Source organism: Lactuca sativa, chromosome 2, assembly GCF_002870075.4.
Source record: "Lactuca sativa cultivar Salinas chromosome 2, Lsat_Salinas_v11, whole genome shotgun sequence".
Taxonomy (NCBI): Eukaryota; Viridiplantae; Streptophyta; class Magnoliopsida; order Asterales; family Asteraceae; genus Lactuca; species Lactuca sativa.
In genome coordinates, this window is record NC_056624.2 from 41,905,760 (window position 1) to 41,917,698 (window position 11,939).

The window sequence follows — 11,939 nt, forward strand, 5'->3', positions numbered from 1 at the left end:
ACTTCGTATGAGGAAGTTAGGATTTTCCGAAGTTTCAACTTAGCAGTATGCAGCTCGAAACTTGAATATGAGATCGTGTGATTTCTAGCCGAACAATCTAAACGAGAATTGAAGATCTCGTCATTAGTAGTGAAACAATAAAAAGACAGACGAAAACGGACGTCAGAAGAAGAAGTTATGAATTTATAACGGAGTTTTCTTGTCTCGGCCTACTAAAAATAAATTAAGTATTAGCCGTCGGAGTCTAAACAAAAGTTGTAGAGCGTAGTCTCACCTACGCGTGGATATAAAGAACGTCGAAAAAGGAGTTCGTATGAAGAAGATATGAATTTTTGAAGTTTTTATATAATTAATATTTATTTCTAATCTTTAATTTGGATGGATATCCGAAGGAGTCACCGATCTGATCCACACTACGCCCAGCGTACCCTGATGCATGAACCGCCTCGGACTCAAGTGCTTCGATACGTAAGCGGTGGCGTTTTTGTTCGCGTACGCCCCGTGTAGCTGAGCATTACGCTCAGCGTACGTGCGAGGCTCAGCCTCGATAAAAGGCATGCGAGGGCAGTCGATTTCTTTGCTCGTTTTGTCTTCTCTCTCTATCTCTCTCTCTCTCTCTCTCTCTCTCTCTCTCTCCCGTTTTAGCTCAATTTTCATGTAAGAAATACCCCGAAGTCCCGGTATCATTCCCGAGTCCCGAAGCGCCGAAGATCCCGAGAAGTAAAATTTCCGAGCCGAAGCTCTGCCCGTGAGAAGCCCGGTTTTGTGAAGATCTCCTGGTGTCACCGAAGAATACTACTTCTACAAGCCGTAGTGCTGTCCGATCATCTTCTGATCAAGTGAGTGTGTAGTCACTTTCTTGTAACGCATAATTATGAAGTATTTTTACATGTTATGTGTATATTTTGTTGTTATATGTGTGAATGTATATTCACTTTTTTCTATCCCATATATATGATTTATTCTGTATGAAATACGTGTTATGTGTATGTGTCTCATATGTTGCTTGGAATATGTATTGAATGAGAATGGTATACAGGTTTTAAACTATGTATAAAAATATCTATTTTTATCTACTAATATGTTGGGTAGAACATGGGTAGATAGTTGATGTGTGATAAACAGATGAAAGGCCTCGCTGTTGTTTTTGATTCAGTAATTTAGCGGAGTTTAGATGATGACCACAGACTTTTCTAGACAGTCCTGTGGAACGCTAGTAGGCTCGCCACCTGTAGGTGTTAATTAACTTGGGTGTTCATTCGCTGTATTCCATCCCCCTCATGGTTGCCTTATGTGACATATATTGTTAGGAAACCCCGAATGCATGTGTTGTCGCCCCAATGAAATATTCTTAGACTAGGTCCCTTATGTTAGTTGTCCTAGGGACATAAAGTGAGAATAACAGGAATGTGTAATTGGGTTATTGTTGGTTGGTGGAATTATATATAATTATTTATTGTGGGTTGAAAACCCTATATTCTCACCAGACTCCCAAGCCTGACCCACTCAGTTTTCTTTGTATTACAAATAGTATTGTAATGTTTATGCTTTTGGTATGTTTATCGGAACATGACATCCCGAGTTTTGTTATATAATGAAAATACATTTCTTTATGAAATGCTTTGGTAAATCTTATTTTATGATATTTCATTTTGGGAACAAATTCCGCAACTCTTTTAATCAAAGGATTACTCTGAAATTATTTTAAAAGCATAAGTTAAACCGGTCTTTTCTGGCCGTAATTTTGGGGATGTCACATTTATGTCCTCTCTCTCTTACTCATCCTTTTCTTTTGGTGTTTGTGACTGCATTAGAGGTGCAACACTTGGGGCATTAAAGCTTTCAAGAGTCAAGATCATCCGTGGAATCCTTGTTATTACGAGATAACAAGCAAGGTAACATTCTAACCCTAGTTTCATATTGAATTTCAAAATTATATGCTAGTATCAGTGTTATTTCTTTGGAAGATCTATTTGTATGTATAACTAGAGAAAAACTTAGATCCAAATCAATTAGGGTTGCCTGAACTCATATGAATGTTGTTATGCTCAAAACCCATCAGTGGTATCAGAGACTAGGATGTTTTTCTGTTATATTTGATGCAATAGTGATTTGTCCAAACCAGAAATCTAAGCAGATTCACAATCTGCTTGATGAACTCGATGAGTTCAATGAGGAACTCGACGAGTTAGATGAACTTGATGAGTCCATGCCCTGACTCGACGAGTTGGCTCGTCTGTTAGCTGATTTTCCGAATTTTTGATCTATTTTGGATTAGGATAATTACCGTAACTCGTTTTTATCTCCATAAATTGATTTTACTGAATGGTAATCTAATTTCGTTATCAAAATATATGGATTTGGTCAAATTTTAAGATAATGTCTAATTATATGATTAATTAAATATTTAAAACTTGATCTAATGATTTTGAAAAGTTTCAAATTGCACCCTCTAAGTTTTGGAATTTAAAATTTAATTGAAAGGTTAATTTTGAAATATTAAATTCTAAAACCCTAGTATTTTAAAATTCTAAAATACACCTTTATAATATTATAATATTAAAAGTTTAAATTATCTATACATATATATATATATATATATATATATATATATATATATATATATATATATATATATATATATATATATATATATATATATATATATATATATATATATAAAAGATGAGTCAGTCTTACCGTTAATAGGCCTCATTCACGAAGCTGGTCTATAAGGGGTGTTTAAGGAAGCAGCCTATAAAATGACCGCCATTGGGTATCCATTCTTACCCACCACACTCTTGACTAGTGGAGGGTCGTTAGACGAACGGGTAGGATAGGACATTAATTCTCTCATTAATAAGTATAATGATAAATATAAAGTAACTAAATGTTTTTATAAATTCTCAATCTTAGTTACTTTAGGAAAATGTGAATTTGATGCTAATTCATGAAATTGCACATTGCTCCTTTCCAAGTTTTGAGTAGAGCATATGTGGTTAACCAGCACACTAACTTGGACTAGCAAAGCGTGGCAATGTGTAGCTCGTAAATTATCATTGATCAATGGAGCGTGTGTGGTTAACCACCACATTGATTAGATGGTAAATGACGAGAGTACCAAGCTAATTTGCATGGTTATTAACACCTTGTTTGTGATCCTCGGTATCCTAATCACAAACTTGAAGGGCATAATCGAGATTAAACATGCCATTTGAAAGTTCAATGAATCTCAAAAGATATATGAATTTCATTTAATAAAACCTAATTTATTTAAATTTTGTTTTCGTGGTGGAATTGGTAAATCGTCATTTACCTACCTTCAAATAATTTACAATTTGATTACGGCATCCCTCTTCCGAATTGTGAATTATTGTGTTGGGTTCTAGCCTTAATACTTTATTTTGAGTGTTATATTAAAGTTTTCCCATCTAATGAAAACTTGCCCTTTTTCTTTTCCAGATGTCTTATTCAAATAACGTTTTCGGCTCCTCAAACAACACCAACTCCTCCAACACTTTCTCGCTCTTGAGCATCTGCGCGAAGGTGACATTCAATGGGTCCAACTTCAGTGATTAGATCTGCATCCGAATGGCCTTGCGATTCGAAGAGAAAGAGTATGTCCTCGACAAGGTGCTGAATGAGATCGATGAGTCCAAGTCAACTCCCGAAGAAATTGCTGAGCATAAGGCCCATGTCAAAGACGCGACCAAAGTGTCGTGCATCATGGTTGCCACTATGACTCCCAAACTACAGCGGTTCTACGAAGACTATTGGCCTTACGAGATGTTCCAGGACTTGATGGAAAAGTACCATCAAAGAGCGTATCAAGAGAGGTACGAGATAGTCATGCAATTCATCACGACCAAGATGAAGGATGGAGAGTCCATCACGACCCACCTACAATGTATGCAGAGATATGTGGATCATCTGCTCAAGCTGAATGTGAACTTTGATGAAAAGTTGGCGATTGACATAGTCCTACACTCTTTGCCTCCCTGCTATGATCAGTTCAAGATGACTTATCATTTGAGCAAGGACGAAGTCACCTTGAGCAAACTTCAAGGTCTACTGAGAGTCCTTGAAAGAGGTTTAAAAGGGAAAAATGTCGTCCCACTCCTACTACTGCTACTACTGTCCTGGCCATTGGACAAGGAAAAGGGAAGAAGAGGAAAGCTCCCTCTAAATCGAACTGGAAAGGAAAGTCCAATGATGGGTCCACTAGTGGATCCAAGGCAAAATCCGGTTCTGCACCTCCCTCTTCAGATCCGAAGGAAGCAACATGCTTCTATTGCCAAGACAAGGGGCATTGGAAGAGAAGTTGCCCGAAGTATTTTCAGGACATCAAGGATAGGAAGATAAAGCCTTCCTTCGCAGGTATTTATACTATTCTATCTAAAAACTCATCACATGCTAGTTGTTGTGTCCTTGATACAGGATGTGGTTTTTACATTTGTTTTGATTTGCAGGGACTAAGAAGAAGTAGGGATGGTGAGCATGGGAAGAAACTGAAAATGGGAAATAGGAAATCATCACCTGTTACCAAGATCAGAGTTTATTCTTTAGTACTTAATAGTGGGTTAGGTTTAGATTTGAATGACTGTTGTTACTCGTCAGAGATGACGAGGAATATTATTTCTTTTCATGGTTTGTACAGACAAGGTTTTTGATTTTCATTTAATAATGAAATTGGTTTTATTAATGATTATTATAATGGTTTAATTTATTTTGAAGAATTTCCTTGTAAATGGTGTATATGAAACTGTGATGGTTGTATATAACTTAGGAAATAATGTGTTGCATATTGATTCGTCTAATGGTTTAGACAAGGCATGCTTGTGGCAGTATCGTCTTGAACATGTCAACAAGAAGCACATAGCCCAAATCCAAAAGGATGGAGTGTTAGAGTCATTTGACCTAAAGTCTGATGACACGTGCGAATCTTGTTTGCTTGGAAAGATGACTAAATCACCTTTCACTGGTACTTGTGAAAGAGGTGAGGGATTGTTGGATCTAATACACACAGATGTGTGTAGGCCCTTCAGATCCGCCACAAGGGATTCAAACCATTTCTATGTGACTTTTACAGATGATTATAGTAGATATGGATATATCTACTTAATCAAGCATAAGTCAGAAATTTTTGAAAAGTTCAAAGAGTTTAAGCAAGAAGTGGAGAATCAGTTGGGAAGGAAGATCAAGATGCTCAGATCTGATAGGGGTGGTGAGTATCTTAGTATCGAGTTCCACGACTATCTTAAGAATGTGTAATTGGTTCACAATTGGCACCTCCTAGGACTCCGCACCTGAATGGTGTGGCTGAGAGGCGTAATGAACCTTTTTGGACATGGTTCGTTCCATGAAGAGTCGAGATTCTCTTCCTATATCGTTCTGGGGGTATGCCTTAGAGACTGCCGCCCATATCCTTAATCTAGTCCCGATGAAGAAGGTTGCCAAAACACCTCACGAGATGTGGACATGGAAGGTTCCCTCGTTGGCACATATCAAGGTTTGGGGTTGTGAAACTTTAATAAAATGACAAACTCACAACAAGCTTGAACCTCGAAGTGAGCGGTGTATTTTCATCGGCTACCCATAAAAATCTTTTAGATATCTTTTCTATAGACCTAATGACAACGTGGTCTTTGTAGCAAGGATAAGGGTTTTCCGTGAAAGGGAACTCATATGCCAAGAGGACAGTGGGAGGACAATTGATCTTGAAGAAATTCAAGACTCAAGCGATGAAGGAACCTCTAACACTAGCGCTCAACCCTAGGAAGAAATTCCTGTTGAACCGATTGACGAGTCATTACCTCTTAGACATTCCACTCGAGTTAGAATAGCACCGGAGTTTTATGGTTTCCATATTACTACGGAAGGTGATACATTTATCAGTGATAGTACACTGGTAAATTTGGATGAGCCTACTAACTACAAGGAAGCCATGACGGGCCCTGAGTTTGCAAAATGGAAAGAGGCAATGGACAATGAGATCCAGTCCATGTATGACAATCAAGTTTGGAACTTGGTTGCTAATGTACCAGGTTGAAAGATAGTTGGGTGCAAGTGGATCTTCAAGAAGAAGACCGACATGGATGGAAAGGTGCACACGTTCAAGGCACGATTGGTTGCGAAGGGCTTTACTCAAACCCCAGGGGTTGACTATGATTAGACCTTCTCACCAGTGGCCAAGATCAAGTCTATTAGGTTTGTGTTAGCTATCGATGCATTTCATGATTATGAAATCTGGCAGACGGATGTCAAAACTGCTTTCCTGGGAAACTGGCTGAAGATGTTTACATGTGTCATCCATAAGGTTTTATGGATGCTAAATACCCCAATAGAGTGTTCAATCTTGAGAAATCCATTTGTGGAGTGAAGCAAGCGTCTCGCAGATGGCATCTTTGCTCCGATGAGAAATTCAAAGAGTTTGGTTTCTCTAGAAGTCAGGATGAGTCTTGTGTGTATGTCAAAGCTAGTGGGAGTATAGTTAGCTTTTTAGTATTGTATGTTGATGACATACTGCTCATAGGAAATGACATTCCGACCTTGCAGGAAGTTAAGTCATGGCTTGGAAAGTGTTTTGCTATGAAGGATCTAAGAGAAGTTGCATATATTCTAGGGATAAGGATCTTGAGAAATAGGATTAAAAGACTAATAGGGCTTAGTCAAAGTACTTACTTAGACAAGGTGTTAAAACGTTTTAGCATGGAGAATTCCAAGAAAGGGGAGTTACCAATCCAGAACAATACCAAGTTGAGTAAGACTCAGAGTCTGAGTACCGATACCGAGATAGCGGAAATGAGTTGGGTGCCATATGCTTCCGCCGTTGGCTCGTCATGTACGCTATGACATATACTCGCCCTGATGTGGCTTTTGCATTGACCATGGTAAGTCGATATCAAGGGATCCCGGGTAAAGCTTACTGGACAAAAGCTAAGAACAATCTTAAGTATCTATGAAGGACTAAGGATTGGGTCCTTGTACTTGGTGGAAGTGATAACTTGAGAGTGACAGGGTATAGTGATGCCAACTTTCTGACCGACTGAGATAACTTCCATTGTCAATCAGGCTGGGTGTTTACCCTTAATGGAGGAGCAGTTACTTGGAAAACTTTCAAGCAGGAGACTGTGGTTGATTCAATGTGAAAATCAGAGTACATAGCGACGAGCGAAACGTCAAAGGAAGCTATATGGTTGAAGAACTTCATTGGAGACCTTGGAGTTGTACCAGCCATAAAGGAGCCTATGTAGATTTTTTGTGATAACGAAGGAGCAGTTATCTTAACCAAGGAAACGAGGGATCATGGCAGATCCCGACATATCGATAGAAAATATCATTTCACCAGACGTCATGTAGAAGAAGGACTCGTCGTGTTCAAGGGGGTATCGTCAGAAGAGAATCCTGTAGATCCCCTCACAAAGGGTCTGAGTAGGATAAATCACGTTCAACATGCGAGGAGCATTGGTCTGAAGGACGATATTAGTTTTAGTGATTAGATAGATAGTTAGAAACTTGTAACAATATAAATGTAATTTTCATTTGATGATTAATTAGTGGAAGATTTATTTAGGAGTAAAGTTTACTATCTTTAGTCAATTGTTTATTTTTTGTTTCACTTTTGCATGTTTTACTTCCTAAATAATTGGATTGTTCAAATTATCCACAGTCGTCCATACTTTGGAAGTAAGTTATGAAGTAAGGCTGTCATGAATTGGATTGTAGATTGTCTAAGTGCTTAGACATAACAAAGGTTTGCTGCAACATTCATGAGTACTCCTGAAATAGGATTTTAGTATTGGATTAAACCCACGCTCATTTGAATCACTTCATGGAATTTATCACGAGTGATTGTGAGACGATAATATTGTATAATCTTTAAACCGAGATATATGAGTTGTGGTTTACGAGTTGGTAGTGCATTGATAATGCGTAAACGCATCAGTAACTTGGTGTTTTAAAACACATTGTTGTGTACAATTTTATGAGTAAATAGTACAAGCGTATAAGTCATAGTATATATGTTCTTGGGCCCCTCAATGATTTTGTGTTGACTTATGTGTTGGGACCGGTTAGGACTGAATTGATGTGTTCAATTAAGTTCCATGTCATCCAAATTAGAAATCGGGAAACAAACTGTTGGACATTGAAAAAGATTTTGTTCCATGTCTTTGTCCACACGATATCTTGAAGAACGGAGGATTATATGATCCCTTATCTAAAGGACATGTCATTGACTAGGTCAGAGTTCGACAAAAACTTTTGAAAGCTCTGACTGCTAATCAGATTCTAAAGTCATACTTGCAGTTATAGTTGTTAGACTTATCCAAGTGGGAGACTGTTGGATTAGGTGTCTAAGCCCATAACTATAATTGGTATGTACTGATGGGTTTTAGTATACTACAACATCCTATGGTTCACATACAACCTAAATGCTTTGGATCTATGTTTTCTCTAATTATACATGCAATATTGTTTCCAAAGCATTAAGCCTACAACTGGCATGGAAATGACATAATCAACATAAAAGAGAGTTATAGAATTACCTCTTTGTTGTAGCTTGTAGAACTTCTTGAGTTTGGCCTTTAAGAACTTAGTGCCCTAGGTGTTGCACCTCAAATGGAATCACAACACACCTAGAACAAAGGAGACTTTTAAGAGAGTACTTCTTGCACCAATATCGACTCAATGAACTCTTAGAACACTAGTTTGTCTAGTAGCCAATTTTGGATGCTAAATGGCTTCTTATATAATGTGGCAAGATTAGGGTTACACCATGTAAACCCTAATGTGTATGACCTTCCATATTCCTTAGGCTCCATGGGTTTAAACCTCCATGGATCATCCATGGGTTTAGCCCAACATAAGAAATCATGGATCATTGGCCCACACCATAAGAATGGATGATTTACCAAATCTGAAGGGTTTTGAGCATTCTACCACTCCTATGGTGTACATGTTGGAATAGTGTCCAAGGTCATTAACTATTTGTCATATTTCTAATAATAGCAGAGTCCTTTTGGGTTGCCCTCAAGACCCAAATTTAGTAGAATAAATAAAAGAGAAATTGGTTTATTAATTATTATGGTTAATAATTAATTAGAAACTAATTGGGAATATATTTTGGAAATATATTATGGGAATTAATTAACAGTTTAATTAATTAAAGGGTTGAATGTTCATTAATCGATAGTTGGTTAATCAGGAATGTTCCAGAATCTTATGGAATTAGGGTTGGATGAAAATCACTCCATCCCACATGGGAAAGGAGTGAAATTTCGTGGTTATGCCTCCATCCCACATGGGAAGGAGCACTAAACCTAAGGAGGCATCCAAAGCTAGAAATAAGGCCTTAGGGATTTCATTCCTCCTTGCACCTTGGCTTGAGTATTCGCCAACCTTTCTTCCTCCCCCTCTTAGGGACGATTTCTAACCCCTTTGGGTTTGTGAAATTGACCCTTCTCCTAGTTATTTTTATTCCACTCTTTGGTGTCATTGGGTGTGATACCATTAGAGGGATTCTGTTTGGGTCCTTTCATCCAAGCAACTTCATGGAGGTTCAAGATCTCAACCATGGATATCAAGGGCTACATAAGAGGTATGTTTTCTTACTTATGTTTTATGTTTTCTAGGTTTGATGTAATTAGCATGAAGCCATAGATCCATAGGATGCATGTACACTTAGGTATATCGTTGTTTCGATTTTTCCGCTGCCTAGTTTTAGAGTGTATTTGATGCGTAGAAAACTCAACAGTGGTATCAGAGTCATTGGTTCATGGTTACTTTCACCCTAGATCCATGTTTTCTGTAAAAACTTGTTTGAAATTGAATGATAGAAGATTAATTGAAAATTCGTAATGGTTAAAACCCTAGTCGTAGCTCACGACGTGAGCTCGGTGGATTAGGGTTTTCAGATTTTTTGCCATTTTTCAAATATGAAGGCTTATTAAATATGGATAAATACCCAATTTAAATTGTTTAAATTTGGAAAATAATGGATAAATATTATTTAAATGTGTTTATTTAAATTTGAATATTTATTTGATGATTGATATATATTATTTAAATGTGTTTATTTAAATTTGAATATTTATGGATAAATATTATTTAATCTTATTTTAAATTTGAATATTTATTATTTAAATAGTGATTTCAAATATTTAATATTATTTATAAAAGAGATTTATAAATTTGAATATTACCCCTTATGATTTATTAATTGTTACATTGCGTCCTCGCAATTAATTAGAATTATAGACAACTAAATTTAAAGAGTTTTAAATTTACCCCTTATATATATATATATATATATATATATATATATATATATATATATATATATATATATATTAGAATTGTGTTTGTTATATGTATAAGAAAGTTACAACATGCGCCCTCGCGGGTTTAAATGTTGACATTGTCTGTCTTACCTCGACTAGGCTCACCCGTTCTAATGTAGGGGTTTAAGGAGGTCTCTTTGATTCTTAATGAGGTTGGTTTTTAATATGCTTCGCGCTTACCACCCTCACCGCCCAATTGCATTTTGTGAATGGAGTTACCGAAAGGGTTTGATAGTGATAATGGTCAATCTAAAAGTATTCTAAATACAAGTATAAAACAAAATCCCGTTTTATTAATAGAATGTGAGTTTATATTATCCATGAAAATTGCACATTCTCTTTATATTCTGTTGATGGAGCTCGTGTGGTTAACCGACACATCAATATAGGGTATAGTTGAGAATGATATGGATCCTAGCCTTTTAAAATGATATGGATCCTAGCCTTTTAAAATAATTTTATTTAGGGTGATTATTTTCTAAGGATAAGTATAACAAACTATAATTGAATTTGTTATTGAATGATGTCTATAACCTTATCCACTAAAATCTACTACTATAAAAGCTTTGAAAGGATTAGCTATGAGGATGATCAATCTTGTCAAATTCGTAGTTTGGGAGTAGTTCTCATAAATGAAAGGAAAGATCATTCCTTTGTTAAAGCTATTCCTTGGTTACTTCAAACATTGCATTCTAAAGTGTTAGAAAGAGCAATTGTCAAATGTACGTTGTAAAATGACATATTAAAGTAAAATGGAATTTTCTTGAGTTAGGAGTTGACTATGGTTAGTCGACTAGCTAACATGTACATATGATCAGCTCATTCTGAATTTGATATGAACAACTTGGAATGTCCATTAAGGAGTTGTGTAGCATGTTGATGTTTCCTTTTGGAACTAGCATGGCCAATCATAGAAACTCATACTTCAAAACACTCCCATATTTTACTATCATGAATAGAAGTGTTAAGAAGAAGAAAGCCAATTTCCCATGGGTTAAAAGGCGATTAGTTTTGGTATACCTAATCTAGGCCCAAATACCTAGGACAAAGGAAGGCTTGGTTTGAGACATGTTCTGATAGCAATTCGCTTCCATAACAAGAAAAGGACTAAGAAAGCAAAACTTGCCCAAATGTATATTTGAGGTGAAAGAACTGGAACATGCCGAAGTTAAATTTGATTGTGGATCACGAGCCCGTGCTACTTTCCATAGGATCAAAAGATAACTAGTTCTCCCATGTTTGGTGTTCAATCAAATATATGGATTTATAATGCCATCAAAACATTACTTCTAAACCTTGAGTGTGTTGCTAAGGATTAGTGCTGACATTTGCAAGAATGTGTAGTCACTAAAATGTAGTAAGAAAACTAAAACATGGAGAAGATAATTTGATCGTGAATGCCAAGCCCTTGCTACATTTATGGGATCAAAAGACAACTCTTGTCAAAATGTTTAGTCTATGGTATTATAATTGAAATTGTTTATACTACAATTCATGAGATAGTTCTGACTTATTTAAATGTGGAGCATTCTAACATGTTAAAAGAAAGTCATGAAATCTATGAAGCTAGTATAGTAGCAATCGTTCAAAAATGTTTCG